Source organism: Platalea leucorodia, assembly GCF_965183815.1.
Source record: "Platalea leucorodia genome assembly, chromosome: 2".
Classification (NCBI taxonomy): Eukaryota; Metazoa; Chordata; class Aves; order Pelecaniformes; family Threskiornithidae; genus Platalea; species Platalea leucorodia.
This window is the reverse complement of record NC_138824.1, coordinates 15940970-15965888: the sequence shown is the minus strand read 5'-3', so window position 1 is coordinate 15965888 and position 24919 is coordinate 15940970.

Here is a 24919-nt window from a genome sequence, read left to right as displayed (position 1 = left end):
TCCAATGACTCTAGCAGAGCTTTTCCTGTTTTATGGTTTTCACACTAATGGGTACAAATACTAAGCACATTGTAGCCCTTAATCAATATCTTGGAAATCCAAATTCTATTAGACAAGGGAGTCAAAGACTGCTGCTAATACAAAAAGCATAAAATGTATATGAAGCATGCTAAAGAGGATGTGGAAATGCTAGTACACTTAGACTTTTTATAAAAGACTCCCAAAGTTAAGATAAACTGCCAAAATTATGGCCTAGCACCTCCTCAAAAAAGAAAAGTAAGGATGCCAAGAGAAGAATCAACAGAAATGGCTGTATCTGGTAAAGGGTTGAATTGGCACTCGTACATCTAGAACAAACCACGAAATAAGATTAAATGGTCTAGAGAACCACTGAAGATAAAATTTAGGCTAAAGGTTAAATTTAGTTTGTCAAGAGACAGATGATTACTACATTCACTTATCACATTTGTAATAATGAAGTTTTCTGTCAGTGATTAGACCATAAAAATTCCAATCTGCAGTTGTAATGAGATACTCACTTTCTTATGGCTTAACAGCTGAGGCTTGGACAAGATTAAGCCTTCATAAGCACACCACCCATAAGTGTTTCTTAATATTTAAACCTTATAGGAATAACCTTATTAAAACTCTGTATATTTACACAATTTCAAGGTTTACAGGTTTCTTTCATGAAGTATTTGTATTACTTATTTGACTCATTTAATGTTTCCATTAGTACTTTCAGAAAACCACTTGACTTTCATAAAACCTTCACATGAACTTCCTAACCAAAACTTGAGCCCTGTAGCTGAGTAAAAATGAGTTTGCCATTATTGGTAAGAGGCCACAGACTTTTTATTAACCAAATAATACAGGTTCTCTGGACTTGTCCGCAGTTCTCTTGGCTTGAGCTGATTTTAGCATGTCACAGCTGTAACAGCAATTGTCTAGAGGTCAGATAGCTCCATCCTAAATTGTTTTAGCTTCAGTTTAGCTGTGTGCAATTGTACAGTGCAATGCCTACTGCTAACTAACAGGTAATGACAACAAGTAGTTATTTTGTGTAGGATGACCTGCCTATGATCCTAGAATAAAAATGTAGTGTAGTATAGCAACAGACAGATATGAAAAACCCCAGGACTGTAAACACAAACGGCAGTGGTCAATTACTGGGCACTGTAGGAGTGCAATCATGTGTGTCTGGTAAAATGTTTTTTAAGGATAATAAAAGAGAATAGAAAAGCAAGCAAAATATGAAATGGGGAATCACTGGAGATAAAGGAAGCAAGCATATTGTTTTAGATAGTGTATAAAAATAATCCAAGCAGATCCCACATTGAGGAATGCCAGTGTCACACTCCTCCCTGCAAAGAACTCAGGACGCTGATCACTTCTTGAAAACCTCCACCGTCCTCTTGAGGGGGCTGTGGCAAGAGGAGCAAAGAGGATGGGTGAGCAGAACAGCAGGGAAAAGGTGTAGGTATCAGAAAGTTTGCATACATCAGCCCTAACTGTATTGTTAGTAGTGTTAACATTATTGTAACTGAACCAAGAATAACTTCAGTTAGACTGGTCAGATTTTAATTAGACTAATGATGGATTCTTGGCTCCACCTAGGAAGCTTAGTCCTCATCAAGATTTTCAGTGTGACAAGATTCATTTCGGATGATTTTCTTTTCCTCTGTAATTCAGATTTTATCCTCTCCTTCTCTCTTCCATCCTTTCCCTTCAAAATGTATGAAACTGAAGCAGGAATAAAAACAGACACTTTGCAGAATATTCCCTTAATTCCTGTAGATATTTTTTAATGTTTTCAAGTTATGCAATATTAAAAAATGTTGTGAATACAGTAACATAGTTTTTAATGTTTGTTAAAAAATAAGCCACAATTCCCCAACAAACTGAAACCTTCAATTTTTTGTAGCATTTTTGGGGAAAATAAGTGTACCGACTTGACTGTTTCCCGAGCAGTTCCATAGTGTGTTGCATGACAAAAAGAAGTTATCAAAATTGTTATTTAATCAGTTCATTATTTTATAAAAGCTAGTGTGATATGGCTCTGTTTACCAACAAGCAAGTATTTTGCTTTCATGAGGAAGGCAATTAACTCACTGAAATGTCTGACATATTGTTCCATTAAAGTCTGTGAAGTCAGAAGAAGGAATTCAGTAAAATGTCTCCACTAGTCCCATGGAGAATACACTGAGGTGGAGGCCGCCTCACCATGCCAAGAGAACAAAACAGCTCTCTGCTGGTGGGCAGCCAAGAGCGGAGGGACTTCTCCCGTGGCTCGATGCCAACCCGACGTCTCCCACATTGTGCTCTAGCAGTTAACATTAGACAGAAAGTCAAGGCCAGGGCAGCCCTATGTCAGAAAGTACTCGCGTCACTGCAGCTGCTGGCAACGGCGAAGGAAGATGGAGCAAAGTCAGGCTGTGCAGACTTGTGCTAAGAGCCAGCCCGAGGAGCAGCTAAACCAGAAACCAGACGTTGCAAAGAGAGCTTGCAGCCAGCTCTGCACTCCTCCACAAAGTCTTACCATCGTCCCCAGAGGCACAGTCAAGAACTGAATCTGAAGTCTCCTGGTGCAGTGTATTTCCTTGCCCAGGATATCGGCTCTTTCGGTTTGTGTAGTACCTTTTTTTCCCCAAAACTACAAACACAGATTTCCTTAGGAGTCATGCTCAATAGGCATTCTTGTTTGTATTATACTGCACATGCTCTGGGACAGGAAACCACAGCACTTTCAATGCATTGATAACAAAAAATAATAAAAAGATACATTCTGCACAATGAGGTGTAACTTTGTACGTCAATGAGTGATTGTTAATAGATAAAAGCTTCACTTGACTCAAAAATTTTCGCCATTCTTTATACTTACGGAAAATAAATGTAATTTCCCTTACTTGAAATGGATCTGTAAACACTGGGGGAGTGTTACTAATGCCTAAACATAGGCTTAACCACCATCTGACTTGCCCTAATGTGCTGTGGCCTCCAGACACTCCCTGCATGCCGTACATTATGCCTACAGCATACCTGCCAGGCCTGTGAAGTGGTCTTGGACACCCTAGAGTATCTCAATTGGAAAGAGATGGGTTTAGATGGTTGGGAATGGCATCCTGCTCCACAGTCTGCTAACATCCTCAGAGCAAAAAGAGGCCTCTGTTACAGAGAGAAAACGATAAACATCTCTCCTCTGTACTGTGATTTTCAGGTGTATAAAATCTCTCTTAAGCACACATAAGGTAGCATTCCAGTTTACCATGAGAATTACAATGCTATATGTTCATCGTGTTCACTACACTCCATGATGTCTACATGAGAAATTATCATTATTTGGGGAAAAAAGTTATTTATAGATCCCTCTGTATTGGGTTTGGCTGGGATGGAGTTAAGGTTCCCCATCGCAGCCCTCATAGTGCTGTGCTTTATATCTGGACAGTGTTGATAACACACCAATTTTTTCACTTCTGCTTAGCAGTGCTCCAACAGCATCAAGGCTCTCTCTCCAACCCTCCTGCCATCAAAGGCCAGTAGGATGGGAGTGAGCAAGAGGTTGGAAGGGAACATGGCTGGGACAGCTGACCCAATCTGACCAAAGGGATATTCCATACCATATGACATTGCACTCAGCAATAAAAGCTAAGAGAAAGGAGGGGGGGTGATATGTGTTATTAAGGCATTTGTCTCCCGAAGCAACCGTTACGTGTACTGAGGCCCTGCTTCCCAGGAAATGTCTGGACATCACCTGCTGATGGGAAGCAGCGAATAAACGTTTTTGTTTTCCTTTGCCTCTGCACACAGCTTTTGCTTTACTTTATTAAGCTACCTTTATCTTGACCCATGAGTTTTTCATCTTATTTTCTCCCCCATGACCTGCTGAGGAGGGGGAGTGAGAGAGCAGCTTGGTGGGCACCTGGAAGCCAGCCAAGGTCAACCCACCACAGCATCTTTGCATAAAGCCTGTTTGCAATAAGAAAACTTTAGTTCTTTTCAGTTTATTTCCCTATAAAGTCGTATTTTGCTGTGTGGTTGGGGTTACTGAAAAAAATGGAATCAAAAACTTTCTTTGCCACAGATTCAGCACAAACTGAAAACATGGCATTGGTAAATGAAGGCAGATTCTTCAATGGACCATGGACTATGCAGGTTAGCAATCTGGCATGCAGGTAGTAAAGGTGGCATGTAGCCAGGTTTTGAGCAGTGAGCATCTTGATTGACACAGGACCTCACTTCTTCAGATATGTCTGTGACATGCAGCAGAAAAAAAAAAAAAAAACCCAAACAAAAAACCCTAAAAGTTTGTCAGTGGTTGCTGACAAAGTTAGTAAGGTTGGTGGTGTTATACTGTTGGGAGTAGGGTAGGAACAAGACCTTACTCTCGGCAATTATTCAGTTTGTGCTCTCAGTATTGGCACTTTCTTTGTGCTAAGACCAATCTTAACCAAACAAGTCCACTGGGAAGAACCACGAAACCAATTGTCCAGAGACTAATTTTTGCAGGAAGCCTATCTGATATGACAGATATTACCTTACGTGCCTCTCTGTTTGCAAAGCCGTGTTCCGCTAAGTGGTCCTTGCTGACTGTTTGCCTCAGGTTTTATTGTTGCATCAATCATCCAAAAATGAGGCTGTTTGGTTACAAATAGAGCATGACAACACTATATGGCTAGGCTAAGGCCTTATATCTTTCAAGAGGAAATACCAAAACTCTTACTTTACGCGAATAGGGCATCCAATTGCACAACTGTGTAAAAGGCAAAAAGAGCCATGTGGGTTACCTGCCCCAGCGAAGTCCCCCGTGAAGGTAAGTAGTCCTTTCCTCCCCATTGAAGGTTTCCTCCCATCCCATTACCTTACACAGTAGACCAGTGTAAAGGGTAGCATTTGCCAAAAGATCTGTGTCAGATTAGTTCCCTTGCTAATAACAGGAAGGATGAGGACTTGAGCCAGCTACAGCTGAGTCAGAGTCTGTCCCACCCTGCTCCATGCTGTGTTCCTGCTCATCCTCTCACCCAAGCTGCAGTCAAAGGAAACGTCTGTGTCTTGAGGCAAACAATTTAGTGACCGCCAAAGTGACTCTGGGTTAAGAGCTTCATCCCAAGTCCATGACTGTGAAGACTTACGGGGTACCCATTACTGCTGCAGTTAAATCACTTTTAACCCTCCCAGTGCCAGCCATTTGGGTGATGAGAGTGCACCCTCCTGAGGCAACTCCAGGCCTTAAGAAGTCAGAATTGAATGAACACATGAAGCAGAAAATTAGCAAAATCTTTATTAGAAGTGGGAGTATAGAGAAACTCTATTCTAAGCAGTAAATACACAGAGAAGCAGAGACCTAGCCAGTGAGGAATAGAACAGCTATTGCAAGGGTAGGAGGGTGTACAGAAAGGTCTGGAAACTTTGGAGATAATGGCACAGGGGAGAAGATGGGCGAACGTACAAGGAGGGAGGAATGAAGTGGGATAAGAGGGGTAAAAAAGAAGCTGTCCAGAGACAGTTATTAAACTACTTAAAGGTGACACCAAAGGTGCCCACCCAAAGGTTTTCTCATCAAAGTTCCTCTCTTCTTTTATGCTTTTGAAGCTAACAACCCATACTGGTACCACTCAACCAGACACCTTAAACAGAGAAGCGCAGTGTCTGCTGAACAATGTGGTTATTTGCTGTTCATAGTGAAAGATTTTCTCTGGAAAAAAAAGTGGCTGAGTTCTTTTCTCTCCAAGTGTACCTGCACAGGACTGTAGAAGTGTTAGATTGCCTTCCATCTTCCAGAAAAGATTTTCTTTGGTATATTTTAAGATCCAAACACTTTATCTGTAACTGAACAAAACTTTCAATAAAACATTGTTCAAACAAACTTACCAGTATTTAACTCAGATTTTAGAAATCACCATCCTTATGTCTGAAGCAAAAAAAGACAGGAACATTGTTTAAAACACAGGGCTGTAATTTCCCAAAATGAGTTGTATAGGAGAGGTTTTATTCTGTAAAGAAAAATGACTTGCAGTTGGGAAAGCTAGCTCACAGCTACTAACAGACACTGGGGACTGTCAATATATATATATATAATTAATGTCTAATTAATTTCAAAAGAATAATATATGAAATCTGAAATGCATATAAAAGTCCCATCCTTTCCATCTACCCCTCAGCTGTGATTTTTTTAGGGCAAGATTTGTCTCTGTATATTGCTCCTAACAAATTTTGGCAGCTGCTGTAATATAATCAATCATTACATAGTGAAATATATAGAAAGGTGGGCAAGAAGACAAGGGAAAAAATGGTCTGGTACTGAGTTAGGATTGGAGATTGGGGGTGGTGGGGCATTCATCTCACCCAATATTCAATATACTCAATGGAGAGCCCATCATTTAGTGCTGTCTCTGCAGCCAAAAGAGAGGAAGAGACACCCCAAGAAGGGTCCATCTCACTCTAACTGAAGCATTTAATGTAGGCAAATCTGAAAAAAAATGGTTAATTTGACCTACTTCTCTCCACTGAGTATAAAAGGAGCCACCGCTGCAGATGACACTGGATTCAGAGGACTGCGTTTTAGACCCCTAAAGGAGATCTCAGCCACAACAACAGCCAAGTCCCCAAGCAGCCTTATGGATAAATTTAGGTTAAAATTCTCATTAGTCTTCACTCACTTTTCTAAAGACATTAACATCCCATATTAAAAATCCAGTGGGATTCTCACCTGATTGTTCACATTCATTCACACCCTTTCCTATGCAGATCATTGTTATCAAACAACCCTAATTAGCATGCAGGAAACAAAATGTTTGATGAGTTCCTTATAGATCAGCTTGTTTTCACGTTTTTTTGCTTTGCCAGAGTAAAACAGACAAATGCTTCTAGCTTTTGAAGGAGTTCACACAGAATCAGCCCATGCATTAATGGAAAATCATATGGCCTGTGAATATGAAAGCAAAATGCGGAAAGGGACATACTCCCAAGGTCACATGGAGGTGCAAGAAGCCAAAGTCAGCAGGACAGTCCCCACTTCTTAGGAAAGTACATCTGTCCCTCCCATTGTGCAACAAACAAGCATTTGACATGTTCATTACATTAGGATTTTTTCCCCTTCCTTGACATCTTTAGAAAGTGGTCAGACTTAGGAAAATGTTATCCATCTCTTGGTTTCATGCCCACGCCTTATACGACTGAATGACCCAGTACTTCACAGAGAAACCCACATTTTTTCTGCTGTAACAGTTTCATAATTATCCCTTTCAAAACAGGATGCTCTGCTCATTATCGCTCTGTGCGCTTAGTTTGATTAAACCCAGAAGAGAATTTTTGACTCTCTGAGAGGAACTCTGTGTGACATCACACAGACGTTACCATTTGGTTCTGCATGAAGGAGTACTGTGCCACCAAAACAGAGACTACCTGTTACCTGATAAACATTTGACACTAAACTAAAGTCAAATCCTTTCTGGATTAGTCTTTAAACAAACATCACTGCCAGAAGAAAAGCAGTAAAGTGGGAGCAACCTTTCTCCTTTGTGTGCTCAGCTACTCCAGTTAGTTCAAATGGGAAGTTCTTTCCTAAACACTAGCGCCCATTTACCACTTAAGAGAATTGAAAGTAAATAAGCAAACAGTGAAGATATTCTTAATTTATGTGGTGATATCATTTAGTCGCATCTGGGACTTGAATTGCCCTGTGCTAAGCATTATACAGATGTATATAAGACAAGACAGAGAAAGTCTGGCCTACAGGTTGGGTATTGTCTGTGACACTGGCTTATCTGGCCCTTGGCCTGCCTCTGCCGTATTTTCTTCCAAGCTGCATGTTTAGTGTAGTCATAAAAGTAGGTTGCATCACATGACATATTCTTTCATGGGACCAGAAACAGTTAAGAAGGCATGCCACCTATGCAAAACTTCAGATGAACCCAAATCCAAGCTTTTTGCCAGGTTGTCACATAAAACCAACCTGAGATGCTGCATAGCTACATGTGTGGAGGGCCATGCCTCAGTAGTGCTTCCTTCCAGAGCAGACCTGCAACCTCCTTAGCAGCTGGTAGAGTGGGCCTCTCTATCTTCTGGTTGCCTTGTCTGGGTAACTCTAACCTTGCGTCCCTTTTGGGGGTTTTGAAGAGAACAGAACTTGTTGTTCTTCTCTCACTTGTTTTTCTCTTCTACTTCCTTTCCTCTTCTTTCATTTAACAGGAATCCAACTTGAGGAACAGCACTGACTCTACCTGCGATGATTCACACTTCGCAACTCCCCAGCTCTTTGCTGACTTCCTCAAGTTTACAGGCCTATCATAGTCCTTATAGAGGACTTACAAGTCCTTCTGGCTTGACCAGCTTTTTTCCAGATTATGACATATCTAGGACTTTTATAGTAATTTATAGGCAACATATTAGAAGAAATGCCAATGTACTTCCATCTTCTTCAGTTTATAATTTCCATCTTGATAAAGGCTTCTCATAGAGACCACACAATGCATATTAATAACACAAATGGCCGACTTGGCCCTTGAAGTGCTTTTCTAAACTACTTTTCTGTTCTCTCTTCCCTCTTAGGCAAGCACTTTGGTGAATCCAGCTATTTCAAGCAGACCTACTCCTGGTCATATATAATAATGATGATGGCAAGGTATACTTCCAGAGTGCCAGAGAGGCTACATAGCCTGTCATATATAAATTCTCATGAACAATATTTTGAATTAGGTTGCTTCATCATCTAATGAAAGAAAAAATGACGGCAAAGGGAAAAAAAAGCTAAGTAGCCTTTCAGAGTCTTGATTTCTAACCTATCAGACACAGGCTAGACTTTGCAGACCATGTTTGTCCCTCCACTATTCCTGCTCGGACTCATGCAATTTGACTATATTTTCCTGACGGAAGTGTCCTAGTGTCCACTTGCTGTAGAACTAAGCTTTTTCTGCAACTCAGCTTCCTCACACCACTTCTTTCTATTTATCTCACCTTATGCTGCCAAAATGGCTTGTATTTGATGGATTTTGAGGACTTTTCCCTGAATGCAAGTCAGCCTCAAAAACTGAAGCTTCTGCTCTTGTAATGGGCAACACAGACAACACAAATGGTTCCTTACTTCAAAAACCTTTTGATTTAAAGCTACGTTCTCAAATGCATTATTTTCATAGTTGCAAGCTCAGGTAAAATGTTCTGTTTCTCTTAAGATACAGTGGACCACTCTAGTCCTGCATGCTTTAAAATACGCATTTCAAATACCTTGTAATTAGCCTTATAATTAGTAGGGGATTTTTTTTTTAGCCAGACACTGGTACAACAGGTAGCTTTATATTTTAATATTTTCACCTGATTACAGCTTTATCAGGCTTTGAAGATTCAGATTGTTATCTTCGATTTCAGAGTGAATGGATTTTTCAGTGTCCACAAAACTTCCCCATTTCTTAGAAGATAAAGTCAAAGTCTTATTCTGATCAATGTAGTTTCACTGCAACATTTTGATATTTTGTCATTTTGTACCAGACCTTTTGAAGTGACAATGTTAGGTAGGAGAGAATGAGTTGCCTCAGTTTTAAGGGTGCATATTTTACAGATTTGGGGATGTAAAGACCCATGCATAAGGTGGTGATGAAAAAAAAATCACAGTCAGCGCAGCATTATTCTTTCTCTGAAGTCCCTGCCCTGAATATGCTTCATCCCTCCAACTTCCCTCTGCTGACCAGGTTGTGGCCTTTCTATTAATGCTGAGTGACTGAATGTACTTCAGTCTGAGGGCACCCTGGCTCAGGGACTGTCCCTCAGTATCAGTCCCTAGATGATAATGCATTTGGGTGAGGTGGAGTCTCTGCCTGTTCCCCACTGCTCCTTCTTCAGCCAAATTCCAGCCCTTCTGCTTGGCCCAAGGAGATGATGGAGCTGCTCAACTCATATGAAGAGCCTTTAAGAACCAGAAGAAAAAGGAGCTAAAAATTCAGCCAGAAATTGAAAGTGGAGATGGGAAACAGAAAGGGAACCTTTAGGTATGAACTGAAAAGGTAGAAGAAAATCTAGGCAGAAGCAGGAGGGAAAGACACAAAAGTGTTTAACTACCACAAAACTTGCAATTGATCTTGTCATTTTCAAATCTCCACACTCTCTTCTGTGCTAGAAGATTGTCAGCAGTTTTGCAGCTAGTGTGCCTCTGTGGCAGACAGCCAAAATACTAGGAAATCACAGAAGGTTATTTTGATCTGTTAAAGTCAACCTTACTGATACCTCATCTATGGTCAACATCATTGTCCCATGTGAAAATTTCTTTTTCGCTTTTCTTTTTTCTGTTTCCTTTTTTTTAAAAAAAGGTAATTGCATTCATAAAAACATGAAAGCATTGCAAAAGGAGACATTCAAATGTAAAATCTAAGTTCAGTCCTCAAGCAAGCATTCAGATAAAGAACAGAAGAGAGTTGCAGGTTTCATAATCGTTATAGCTCCCCTCCAATATCCCTAACTGACTCAGTGCCTAGAATGAACAGTGCTGCTTGAATAGCAACTGTTCATAATTTATGGTATGCTTCCTCAGGAAGTGGTGCACTGAATTCTTTACTGTGGAACTACCCAAAAATATATCTACAGTGGGGCTATTACTACAGTATCTTAAACTGTAGCACTATGTGTATCTTTGTCCACAAAGAAAATTGCGTATAAGACTAAAGCTGAGTGAAATGAGAACAGAAATGGGGTGAGGGAAGAACATTTTTCATTCAGCAACTGAGTGTACAATTTGTAGGTACAAAGTTTCCTTCAGCAATGAAATTTTACAAATTTCAAAGGTCACAATGAGATTAATCTCTCACAATCAAACAATTCCCAGGTCATTACAAGAGTAGAAATTAATATTAAATTCCCAACCCACTGAAGCTTTTTGATCTTACCCAAGCAGATACCAGAATATAACTCTGCTGTAGAGGGTGTACAGAGGAATTCCATGTCCCTCTGACAGCACTCAATGGGAGGGAAGATGATGATCCCGTGGTCTGCTGTCTCCCATCTGAACATTTTATGAGCAGAAGTTAAAAACATTTTGTAGTGTCTCTGAAACAAGGATGGCATAAAGCAGAAGTGATTTAATGAATGAATCAACACACTTAGGATGTAAAAATGTTTAACCTAAATGGCTTTAAAAGTTTTAGGTTTAAATGGGTTTAAAAGTTTAAACCTTGGGTGGTTTATCCAGGTTGCTGAGGACTAGGAGAAATACTTGGGCCATCTCTCTGGAGACTAGCTGTAGACAGGGAACTGCAAGGACTTATTACCTCTTATTTGCTTGTTAATGGTGCTGTGTAAATAGGTGCAAAATGCTGTTTCCATATTTAGAAAATTGTATTTGATTTCACCCAAAATAAAATAAAGACAATAAATGCTGAAAACCTGAAGAAGCTCCACATAGATATAGAAGAGGCAACACAATACCACGCTGGGGGCTAACACTGGGAGAGCTCTGCAGAAAATTAGCGTGGGGCCAGCATGGCCTGTGAAAGCTAGACCCATGGCCATGCTGGAGCTGGGCTGTCAAGCACCTCATTCACGGAAATGTTGATGTTTGTAACACAGGGTGGATGTTTAACAGCTAAAGGTAGTAGCCAAGAAATTAGGCAGAGTGCAAGGTTAAACAAGGAAAATGAAAATCTAATTAAACCTATGTAAAATTAGAGCAGTGGTGAAGTTATTACCACCTATTAAAGACAGAAGTGGAGCAATATGTGTTGTCTTGAGATCCTGACATCCATACTACAGGACCAGCAGAGAGGTTTAGCTTTGGACTGGCTGTGGTCTGGTGCTGTGGACTGAAAGCTGCCACAGATGATTGCCCCAGCTGTCTCTTGGGCGTGCACCATCCCGTTCTGCCTTGTCTCCAAGGATTACAGTTCATCCCTCCACAACTGCTCTGCCTGGGGAGCCAAAACATCGATAACAGGAACAATCAGGAGGTTTTTACTTCAGGATCCAAACCAACATGACAACGCAGTCATACCCTTAAAGGACTTCCTCAATGACCCAGTAAAAAAGAACCCCCCCAGAGCAGTAACTGTTTATTACCAACCTCTGTGGCCCACTTGGGCTTCCTTACAAGAGACTGTAATTGTTTTGGTTCAGCTCAGTAATAACAATTATTAGCAAACATTTGCTCCCAGGATGGCTGATTTATTTACTAACTCAAAATCTTCCATCAACTTTTCTGCTAAGGAATTTTAGCTGGACATCAAATCCTGCTCAATCACACCATCTTGAACTCCAAAAAACTTATTAATTATTATAATGAATACAAATTACAGGTTAAGCGATAGCCATCTGTCTTTGTTCCCATTCTTTGTAAGCATTTTAGGGATGTAAATATCAGGCAGGGAAAACAACTGTTTAAGCTAAAGGCCATGCTGACACAAGAACAAATGGGTATAAATTGGCTATGAATAAATTTAGGCTGGAAATAAAAAAAAAAATTAAGCATGACAACACTGAGGATCTGAACGATAATTTTTATGAGAGCAATGCAGAACTAAAAAACCCACTTTTAAGGCCGAGCCAGATAAATTTAAGAAATGTATGAAGTAATATGAACTTGTTAGAAAACGGAAAAAAATAGTCACTTCAGAGAGGCTTTTCTGGAGCCGTGTACATGATAGTGCAGCTACCGCCAGATCTCCATATGGCCCAGGAGTAGGGAGAGATCAAGCTTCAGATGACATTGAAGGTTTCTCGAATCAGACACTGTTAATTGTTTCACTTTACATGGCCTAGATAAGATCACATAGAATATAGCTCCAGAATATTTTGTTTGAAGTTCAAAATATGTAAGTTTTGCTTGCAGCAACAGAACATATTTTAAACACCTAGAAAGAAATGTTTGTGCAGATGAGAATATTTGTAAGGTAGGTAAATCATAACTAACTACTGCAGCTTTTGATGTTGAAATACCTGTGTTCAGTTGTTACCACTTTGGGCTTTCACTTTTTATCAGATTATTTATATTATATATAGGCTAATATTATACTGTACAATTCTTCTTATAACTTTAAGGTACCTACAGAGATCTAAGAAGAAATTCAGTACACAAGGCACCAAGAAAAGGAAATCTTTCATGGGCCAATGATAGATGAAAATATATACCCCATTCTGGAAGGCAAAAATTCCATTACATGGTTTAATTTAGGCAATGAGTAGTGAAACAATGTAAGTTTTAAATATATTTCTGAAACCATTTCTTACTCTTTTCACAGCCTTTGTACATATTACAAATTCATAATAAAGATTATGTGGTTTATGGAGCATATATATTAAACTACCTCCAATTCCAATCTCTCCTGCAATCTTTTCAGCCCCCATCTTTTTTTCTATGTTTGTATAATATACCTGTAATCTCCTATTTGCATTGCAATTTACTATTCAGCATAAGTAAAGGGATTAGACTTTTGCCTTCTTTATAAATAAAATATTTTTTCTATTAAAAAAATGCATGATGTAACAGTTTGTCCTAGGAGATGATACACCACCAGTAAAGAAACTGAAGGATCATCTAGCTTAAATACAGCTGGAGGAGACCAGCTTTATTTGAATAAAGCCTACCTTTTCTTTTTGGATGGCTGCAACTTCATTTTTGTCTAGTTTGCACCTGTTCAGAAGAATTTCAAATTACTGATTCCAGTATCCAATACCTGCAAAATAGAATATTATTCAACTGGTGAAAAAGAGGGAAATGTGACTGCCTGAACATTATCAGCATTTTCCAACACTGTGTGAAACATACCCCAAAACACCAAAGCAGAAGTGCAGAAGCTCAGAGGCTATCTATCTTCATTACTCTATTAGCACAGAAATGTTGAGGACAAGAATATGGCTTTGTGAATCTATAATATAAGCAGTTAGCCTCAAAGTCTTGGCCAGTTATACTTCATAGATTTGCTAAGAAATTTCATCAGCTTTACTAAAAAAAAAAAAAAAAAAATAAATTGGAATTGTGGGGGGGGTTTCCACCTAATATTCATCCAACTGGAAGTGTTAGCTACATCTGAAATCTCTGTGCTGATCAGCACTGAGCCATACACCTCCTCTCCAGTCAGACACTTACTCTCTGAGGCTGACCTCCTGTCCCAGCTCCCCAGGGGAACCAGGCAGCTGCTGTGCGCTTCTGAGTCAGATGCTTTTTCTGGTGCAGTCCTGTGCATGATCTGCCGTTAGCTAGCCCCAGACGACTCCCTGCTCAATGTGAGAGAGTGCCGAATTGCTCCACTGAAGTACGAAGGCTCCTAGCACAGTCAACAGAAACAAGTAAATGCTCTACTCTTGATCATTATTGAGAGACCTTCAGGGGTGCCTGTATCTCTCTGTTGACTATGTAGGGAGTCTGGGCACATACCTAAGTAAAAGTGCTTTGCATCATACTGGCAGGCTGTGGACTTATATGTAAGACATTGTGATACCTGACTTTTACAAACTTTATTAATATGAAACCACAGACACAGCAGTTTTGAGTCAGGACTTCATGATTCTGACTTTCAGGTCCATTGGAAGACTACTGAGAGAGCCAGTGACGGGGATCACATGGCCTGTGAGAAAATATTGAGAGATGTGGGCTTGTATAGTCTGGTAAAGAGGTGGTCTACAACAATCTGCAAATGTGCGCATGGGAATTATGAAGGAGACAGTGTCAAACTCTTCTCAGTCATGATATACGTTACATATATACCAGGAGTGGCAGCCACATATTGATTGAGAGGTTAATCTTTTACTTTAAGGAAAACTTTTTCGCTAGTGGGTGGTACAGCACTGAAGCAAGTTATCCAGAGTGATGGTGGATCCTCGTTACAGGCTCTACTGACCGGGTCTAGTGTTGGTGACAGTCTCAGTCTGAGGGGGAGGAGGGACAAGATGACCACTGAAGTTCCTTCCAATCAACACCAGAAGGGTTTTGTGTTTCCATCTGCGCCTCTGAACTTTACTTGTAAAAGCAGCCCCTCAGGTTCACACTAGTAGCCATGAGCAAAATGTAGGGACTCCAGTGGTATGAAGTAAGTTCCTAAAAAATGGGAAGATCCTGTATCTTATGATTTCTAATCGCGATCATATGTTTAAAGTTCTTCCCATTCCCTGGTTGAAACAGGTAGAGCTGACAAGATGTATAGAGGACCTGAAGACTTGTGTTATGTGTGGTTGCAGTAACCATAATGCTGAGAACAACCCACACCACAAGGTTCCTAAGAGTTATTTCCTGGGAAGCAAAGGGCATTGGAGCTTCTTAAGTGCTTAAACTGTTAAGGACATGGGGCTAGATGTAATATATAAACAGATATTTCTTATAGTGTTGAGTTTCTTACAGCAACAGTTTTCATGTTGCCCTGAACCAATTACAGAATTACAGTTGATATTCAAAAGCAAAAGTACATGGATTTTCTTTTACTTCGGGGAAATCAAAGGGGGAATTGGTAACAGGACAGCAGTGCTGTAAACGAATAAGAAAATCCACTGAAATGACAGAAGCAAGCAAAAGATCTTTCTTTCTATCAACTTTGTAGGCTTAAAACCTACACAAATTGAAAAAAGAAGTTAAGGTCAGCTCTGAACAGGCATTTCCATTAGGGTGAAAGATGGAAGGATGTTGAAACATTCATAAATGTTTTTTGTTCACAGAAGAAAAGAAGCAGGTGCCAACTCAGATCTGAGCCACTAATTCTGAAATAGACTTAAGTTATGATGAAAGAATTTGTTATGGTTAAAGGTATTTATTAATGATAGAAAATTTCTGATTTACATCTCTTTTCACTGTTTAGTGCAGCAAATTAGTTAATGTAATTATAAGTGATGCAAACACAAAAATAAAAAACTGATCCAGATGTTGCAATACTGAAATGTTAAAGAAGATTAATTTGATTTAGTGCTAACATTAAATTAAAAGAAAAGGAGTCAGTCCTAAAAAGTTGTAATTGCATTACATATTTTATGATGCTTTGAGGTCACAATAAAGAGGACTTGGCTACTGCTTCCAGTAGTTGCTACATAAGCAAAATGACTTTTCATTAATTTTCCAAAGTTGTTTTCACAAAAACATACACTAGAGCACTCTAATGTCCTAAAAAGACACGAGGCTCACAAATATAGCATTATATTTTGCTATTGTGTAAAGGAAAGTGGTTAGGAACAAATAAGCAGGGAATAACTTCTTTTTATGAATTATGTGCTTAAGAAGTGATGATGGTTCAAATTCCACAGTTAAGTAATGGTAAGCCTGGATCCAGCCTCTGGGAGTGGCTTACAGGGAATAAAGAGCTATTAAATGTGAAAGAGGAGGGTAATTAATGGACCTTTATAACAAGCAGCAGTATATTTCTTTTTCTTCCAAACTTTAAATGTCATCATTTGATATTTAGATTACAGACCACTGGAGACTTCTCAAAGTTTCTGAAAATATAGCAAAAATTATAGGCTAAGAGCTAACTGCATATACCACCAATATGAATTAAGATTAGTTTGGATTGTGATAGAGTACCATCTCATTCATTACCCCAATATTTAGTTGAAATAAAGTTTGAACCAGAAAGCAAGGTCAGTCTTGTGAAGATGCAGTAATAGAAATGGATCCTTTACATCAGCCACTAAGTTTTTGTGGAAATTTGAAACCCTGGTAAAGTGTGGGCACTTAAAGCCTGGCATTTAAATTCCACTTCCTACCTTTAACACCTCCTGGTGAAGGTTCTCACAAGTGGTTTATGCATCTTCAGTTCTCTTCTCTAAGAGATTGTGTCCATCAATGTTAATGGCCTCTTTATGGGCACATTCTGCAGTGGCAAGAGGTGTGCATTACCTTGGAGTGTCAAGGAAGACATTGCCTGCTGTGCTGCCAATGGTAGGAGAGCCAAAGCGATCTTCAAGAAACCTAAACACTGCCCCATTGAAGTCCTGTACAACACTTCACCTCATACATGGGTATCATGAAAATAGGACTCCCTTCCTGGAAGACCATATCACATGGAGGAGCAGGTCTTTGGGCAGCCCTGTTGAACACACTCCCTAATATCCAGACACCAATACAACATTGCATAAGGAATGAACAGGAATTTCTGGGGTTTTGTCTTGACTAGTGTAAAGTGAGGGGAGACACCAGGTCCTCTTAGATTAGACCAGGCAGAAGTTTCCGTGGAAGTCACAGAAACACCACAGCATTTAAAATTCGACTGCATAGTACACTATAGCAGATAATTCTGCAGCAAGGGGTAGAGTTATGACTAAATGGGCCTTGATTGTGTAATAAAACACTGTATGTGGTACACAGGTGCTGAACGAGGCAAAATAAAATCAGAACTTCAACATCTGCTGCTATTGGATGAAGGGCAGATTTTTACCAGATGCAAATTGTTTCATTTTTTCACGCATTTATCTGACTGATATTTACTCGAGCGAGGATCTATCCAGTAGATTCTGGTGTAGAAGAAATTACAAATGAACCAGAAAGAGATTCCCAGGGGATGTCTCTGTTAATAGCAACACAATGCAAATTCAGCCAAAAACACCATCCAGGACCCAGATGAACATTTCTGTAACAAGTATTAGAAACAAGGCAGGGTTGTGTATAGCAGCACACTAGGGACTAGTTTAAGATCTGTGACTGAGAGAAAGAAGTCATCGCCATACTGCGGATGGTTTTTATTACATGCTTCTTGTTGTTCATCAGAAGGCACTTAATAAAACAGCAAAGCAAATAAAACAACAGAGTTTACAGCTGTAGCCTAAAACCAAATAAGCAATAAAAAGCTAATGCTAAAAATTACTTTTTTTTCAGTCCTGGCTTTGCAAATGCAACAGGCGGAGCTCTGAACATTTCAGGCAGAAGGATTTTAGAGGAAGTCTGAAGCAACATGCTGACTGAAGGCTCTTCTACCATTCTCATGGATAAGACCAGGAATAGCTATGCATCTTGTCTTAACAAATAACAGCTTTGTCAAAAAGCTGCTGTGAACGTAACAAATCAAATTCTGCTTTTAGCCATACTCCCTATGAACCCACTGGCTACAGCAAACAAGCTTGGTGTGTTAATAAGAGCAAACTTTAGTCAAAGGGATAGCAATTTCTTCCAAAAGGCAGAATGAAAAGCAAGTTGCAATTGCATTTCCGATATTCTTTCTACTCCAGCTACCTAGGGGAAAAATTGTAGCTGAAATCTTATCATCCAAATCAACTGATTAAGAATAACTTTAGTGTAAGCAGATGTAACTGTGTATGGCTAATAACTGCATTTCAAAATATCACTAGGAGGAAAATAAAAGCAGAGGCAAAATTGACTGAATGATGTGGCACTGTTCTCAGTACATTACCTTAGTTCTGTGTCAAAACAGAGGACGTTTTGGGCAAGTCAAATAATCACTTCTCAAGGTCCTTTCCAGTTCCCCTTATTTCTCTTTCTCTGAAAGTGAGATCATGCAAGCTCCATGAAGTAAAGCACTTCATGATCTTCAGATGAAAAGTAATTTGGAGAGCAGATTATTATTTTAGACAAATAAAGGCCATATTTTACTGCAAGGCAAGGATAATTTGACTGCTATTGAAAGAAATGGAAAGCAGCAAGAAAGAGACTACAAGATGATTTAGGAAGGCAGAGACTCATGCCCTCTGATATAACAAATTTGTATTTGTCAAATATAATAATGCTATCAGATTATGGTCCATATGCTTTAATAGCAAAGGGTAGAGTTCCTCTTGATGACAATGATTGGTCTGTGGTAGATTTAATGCAGGGATGTAGCTGATTTAATGAAGTGCAAAAAAAGATAAGGAAAGACTCAGAGATATTTCAGTAAGAATGAAGCAGAATAATTTTTTGCATGGCTACAATGTCATATAAACAGGCACGTCTCTTAGAGTAGAACCATCAGTTTAGATGGAACAATGAATATGACATGTATTAATGATTACCCAGCTTCTTGCTACCCTTGAAATTAAAAGGGAGATGAAGTACTGTAGACAGAATATGTTAAATTCAAACAGGGGTCTTCTGAATCTAGGGACAGGCTTTAATGTAATTTACATTACCTTCCAGGCCTTTTACCAAAAAAATTATACTAATAGATTCTGACTCTGTGACCGAATAGGACCATAAGTATCTGTGTTACTAGATAATCTTATGTGCATCTAAAAATTATTTGTGCTCTACTTCTAAGATAGTTTATTAGTTTAACAAATAAATCTCAATGAAGAGCAGATTTTCCAGTTCACTGAAAATTTTAGTCTTTCAGAATTTGGTTTCAGTCCAATTCAGACAACATATTTTTCCAAATTCTTTCCAGAAAGCAATCATCTAAAATGGGGCACACTGCACTAGGTAGTACTAGTTGGCAGGAAAGACGGAAGGAGTACTGTCACCCCAAATCCCTTTCAGTCCATCGCCCATTTTCAAAATAAAGAAGTTCCTCCTGCTTTTTCAAATGGCATGTCCTGGAGTCCCAGGTCCTGGAGGTGGTTCACAGGACCAGCAGCTCGCAAGCTGTGTGTCTGTGCAGAGCTCATCCCCATGGCCCCACTCTAGATATACCTATTTCCACAGCACAAAGCATGGCAAGGCTCTGCCTCCACAGCAGAGGGACAGGAAGCCTATAAACCCACAGAGTCCACTCAGATCCTTGCGGGAGAAACATGGGTCTTGAAACATCACATTAGGGACAGCGAAAACTGAGACGAATGCCTGAAGAGCATTGCCATGGGTTTGGTTAACCTGTTTTGCAAGGAGAAAGTCTGCAAAGATCACTTCAGTAACAACAAGATATTCTCATCTCTCATCATTCTGTGAAATTCTGCCCTGTTTAACCAAGGAAATCTTCTTTCATGTACAAATGACATAATTTAAAGAAAATTGCAATTTTATATTTCTGGTAGAAAATTCCAGGAAAAGATACCAAAACAGAAAAATAATTTCATGTTAATAGGCAATTTACTGGCATGTATTGCTGGTTCAGTGGGGAGCGGATTCATACATTTTAACATGAGAAGACTTCTGGGAGTGACAGGAGTTAGTGTAGGTCCCTTCAAGAGGTAAACAGAAATTCATGGATTCAGCTAATCTTTGACTACAAACAAGTCCTGGCCTCACTGAACACTTGTACTACCTGTGAACACTTTGAGCACATCAGCCTAGAAACAAGTTTACATCCAAGCCATCCCCACACAGCACAGACAGCACAGGCACAATCCATCTTGCCAGATTTTAGAGCCTTGATCCAGTTGCCCATGTCCAGGTGTCTTGTGACATTGGGATGATCTAACATACCCTGCCTGGCCTTCAGCTGCTGGTCTTGAAGGACATGGGCATCTGTGTACATTGTAAAGACCCCTGGGCACCTCAAAGCCACAAGGTATATGTAAATTTCCACATCATAAATTTCTCAAGTTGATAAAATGAATGCCAATAAAAAGACAAGTCAGCAGTGAGCCACGAGATTGGCTTTAACGGATGTACCCACAACTATAAAAGTTATGTATCATCTGAGTTGTCTTGCTGACCTGAGGAGTCTGAACATACATAGCACTGACTAGGGGTGCCTACCAAAAAAATAATAGAGAGAAAGGCTAGTGGGATCTTCGTCACTGCTAATTTAAAGACAGCTTTCAGCAAATGTCCTTTTGTTTTCAGTCATTTATTTAACCATATAGTCAGTTAATGTCTAGCACATGTACAGGCTATAGCCATCATTTGCGATGAAAGCATTCTGGGTGAGAGATCTGTGGACAAGCCCATCTTCTCAGTGACATAATTCTAAAACCCTGCTGTGAAATTATTTTTTCCCTTGTCAGCAAAGAACAGCAAACTAATAGCTATGTTAAAACAGTAGCTGCATGTTTCTGACAAAATTAAACAGCCAGCCCTCAAACTGACAAAGTAGCTTAGTGATATACTACAAAAGGTGTTTGTCAATAAGGACCAAACAGCAGCAGAGGCAGCTTTCAGACACTGAGACCTTAACGATATAAGGGGAATAGGAAAACATGACAATATCTTTCCCCTTATAGTCCTCAAAGCTTTTATTTCTCTGAGAAAAAAAAATCTCGTATTAATGTATCTATGTTAAATATGATCTTAGCTAAAAAATTCTCCAAAGGCTACAGTCTCAAAGCTGGCAGGGGAGACTGACGTGCCCGTGGCGATGTCGGACAGCTCGACAGAGAGGGGACACATGGAGCTAGCACAGAAACAAGGACATGGGGAAATCCTTTGTGGAAGGAATTATTACAAAAAACAAGGGAAAAAGAAGAAAGATACAGGAGGATAAGAATCAGTCCTTTCCTTATTCCAGTGTTTTCCTTATTTTCCTCCTACCCTGATTACCTTGGTTTCCCCCCACCTGTCTCTGATTACCTCTAACTGTCCACAGGGCATAATTAACAGGTGAGCCAACCCCGCCCAGTGCAGCAGGTCTCAGCAATACAGGGACACTTACTGTTCATTTCTTACCTAGCTTTACCAGCGCCGCTTTGGCATTCAGGCACTGGCCTAACTCTGCCTGGAGACCTTAGAAAAAGCTGTAGGTTCATATGGCAGGCAATATTAGTTCATCAGCATCCCACTTCAGCTGGATCTGAATGCTAGAGGAATAGCCATGACCACAGACGAGCTGCTCAGCAGTGTGCTGTTCCCATGCTTTCTGCCTTCTCCTTCTTAGTGGGTTTTGTAGATGTGCCTGTGGCCTGAGCTCAGTTCACGGAAAAGGGACTCCAGGACAGTGGCTAAAACCAAATTCTTTTCTATAATAAGATGCCATTCATGTCAGGCAAAGGCAAAAGTAATTTGTAAAGTTTGGATCAACTCAGTAAGGGATAAAACCAAGACCCTGGGACTGCGAATGAACTTAGAAGGAAACTGGCTTTGAATTAACTAATCGTGATCTGAGGAACAATCTGTAGTTTGAAAGCAGAAAACAGACTGAAATCTCACTATAATTTTAGTAATTTAATTGAAATATTGGCAAATATTCTTATACAGTCATTGTATTGATAGCTGTGGACGTCTCAAATATGATCGCTCAGCATCAGTTTCATCCATTGCCAAAGATAAAGCTTTCACAGATCCTCCTGCATCCTTACTTCCAGAGGCTCACACGCTTCTGCATTGGTAAGTGCTCCCTATCCAAGCCCAGTTTGTGATGATCCTGGACAAGCTCTGACACTCCAGTTCCTGGTTATGTGATGCAGTGCTAAAGTCAGAAAGTGGGATGCAGCACTCAGAAATAGCATGGAGGTTCTCATCTGGGAAAAAGTGTAATGTCCAGTAAAGACAAAAGACTTGCAGAAAAAGTCCTAGAGCCCCAGGCATCCATCTTTTAAATATTTTGAAATGTATTTTAAAATACCAAGCGACAGGATGAGAGGAAATGGCCTCAAGCTGAGCCAGGGGAAGTTTAGGTTGGATATTAGGGAAAAACTTCTTCACTGAAAGGGTAGTCAGGCTTTGGAACAGGCTGCCCAGGGAAGTGGTTGAGTCTCTATCCCTGGAGGTATTTAAAAGACAGGTAGACGTGGTGCCTGAGGACATGGTTTAGTGGTGGACTTGGCAATGATAGGTTAATGGTTGGACTCGGTAATCTTAAGGGTCTTTTCCAACCTTAACGATTCTATGATTCTATGAAAATAGTTTTAAAAGGTACTGAGAAAATCTCCCATATTCTGGAAATGTGAGAGAATCTGTCTTTCTGGAAGCCGGGGCACTGTGGGATAGCTGCCAGGGGTGCCCAGACACAAACTTAGTTTTGCTGCATATTTTTCATGAACACAGATACACGTGGATGAGTTTAGGAAAGAAACAGTGTAGAGGAGATGCAATGCAACACTTACTTCATTATGCAGTCAGCAGGTGACCAACCCTGAAACCTCCTACACTAACGTACTCCTACACATTGCATCTGCTGAACATACACATATCACAGACAGCACAACAGAGAGCAAACAGATGTATCATGAATTGAGAATATGTCCTCCTATATGGGAGTCAACATTGTCACCAGAGTCTGCTCATGGGATCACAGTGGGGCAAAAATTTATTCTTATTTTTATTTTCAGTTTTACTTTTACCTTTACCTTTATTTTTATTTTAGTTTTAGTTTAATTAAATGTGCAAAAGAAGCAGATATTTAACCTGTGATACTGTAAACAAAAAGTCAGTGGGGAAGATTTATAGGGAAATAGCAATAGCAATGTACACAATAATGAAGTGAATTAGTACAGCAATTAAAGTTCATCAGGTTGAATAATTGCTGGCAACTGATTTTATTAACAACAGAAAGATCTGAAAACTCCATAGTAAAAGTCTCTTGGCAAAATAGTCTTCCTTGTCTTCCTGAGAATTTCAGGAGGAATGCAAGAGCATAGTCCCAGTTTTCTTACTCAGGCTGATCTCCCTGCAATGATACCTTTAGTCAATGTGTTCGGCTGGAAACCTGATAGCTTTAGAAATATAGATGAGAAATTTTTCAATGACAGCTACTAATCACCCACAGGATATGTCACTATAACAGAGGAAATCCAGTTCTGTCTTAATTAAAGGTCATTTCAGGGTTAATATTATATTCTAAACCTTCCATGCAGTAGCAAGGCCAGAGAGAAACAGATTATGAACCCTTTGTGCATGCAGGGAAGTCTTATGAGAGACTCTGTTTATGTTTTATGCATAGTTTTTATACCATTAGCTCTCTAATCAGTTTACAAACAAACATTCCTAACACAATTCACTCTCACAAAACAGAAGTATTTAATAATAGAGGCTATTTCTATCCTGTTCCTACACCTGGGATAATAACTTTTAATTATGTCATTTCCTATATTGAAATAGTTTAAGTAGTATGACTGTGGGAACATTCACCTTGAAATGCAGACTCCTCTCAGAGCCTGAGCAGAAACACAACTATTGTGGCAGTTGTACGGCATGATGCCTATAATGTATATAAGGCAGGAGTACGGCAGAATATACTCTAAATGCATGTGTTTGAAATCCCAACAGCACATAAAAGGATACGGAGAAGACTGACCTAGTTATTTCTAACGCTATTTGTACTTGCAAGAGATGCTATAAAAATGTACTGCATCTTAAATCATAGCAAGGTCCATACAGAAAGGGCTACCCAGCCTGGCACTGTGCCTTTGAGTAGTGGGCACGACAGGAATAGAAGAGCAGGACAAACACCAAGTTATCCTTCCCCCAGTATGTCCTCCCACTTCCAGCAAACTCCAGTTTGGGAACTTCCAGAGCCAGAGGTTTCCTCTGCTCCTTTGTGCTTCAGAGCAATGGGGGGCGGGGACCTTGTTTCATTCCTGAGGATGTTTTCACTCAAATCGCAGTCATTTCTTGTTCTTTCTATGCCATTTATATTTTCATGTATCTGTACCAGTTGTCTCTTTTCCAAACCAAAGAGTCCTTGTCAGTTTGATCTCTCTTTATAGTCATGCTATTTTAAAGCCCTGGTCATACTTGTCATCCTTCTCTAATTAGCTTACACTGGCATATGTGGAAGCAAATTATGGTTTTGATAGTCTTGTGGTCAGCACACTTTGCTAAGGATGCCCACAACTGAGAAGCCAGCTCCCCCCAAACCTCACAGACTCCATGTGGCTTCCCAGGCAGAGATTTACAGAGACTCATGTAAGAATGGTGGGGGAAAAAAAGTCCCTAGTTTCATTCTTGCTAAATCTTTCCCTCCCCAAAAGACGTGTCTAAGATCCATGATCATGTCAAGTCCTTGACCCCTCCCCCACCCAAGATGTCCAGCTATGGAATATTTTACTCCTAATGGTCAGAATTGCCAAATTATAAGGCTTGAGAAAGAAACTCGTAAGATCAGCAGCATGAGCAAAAGGCACTGCTGCGAGCTCTGCCTAGCGCCAGTTTTGGCAACTAGTGAGCTGTCCTGTTGGCAAGATGCACTCTCTGTAAGCAGAGGTCAGTACTAATTCGTTCAAT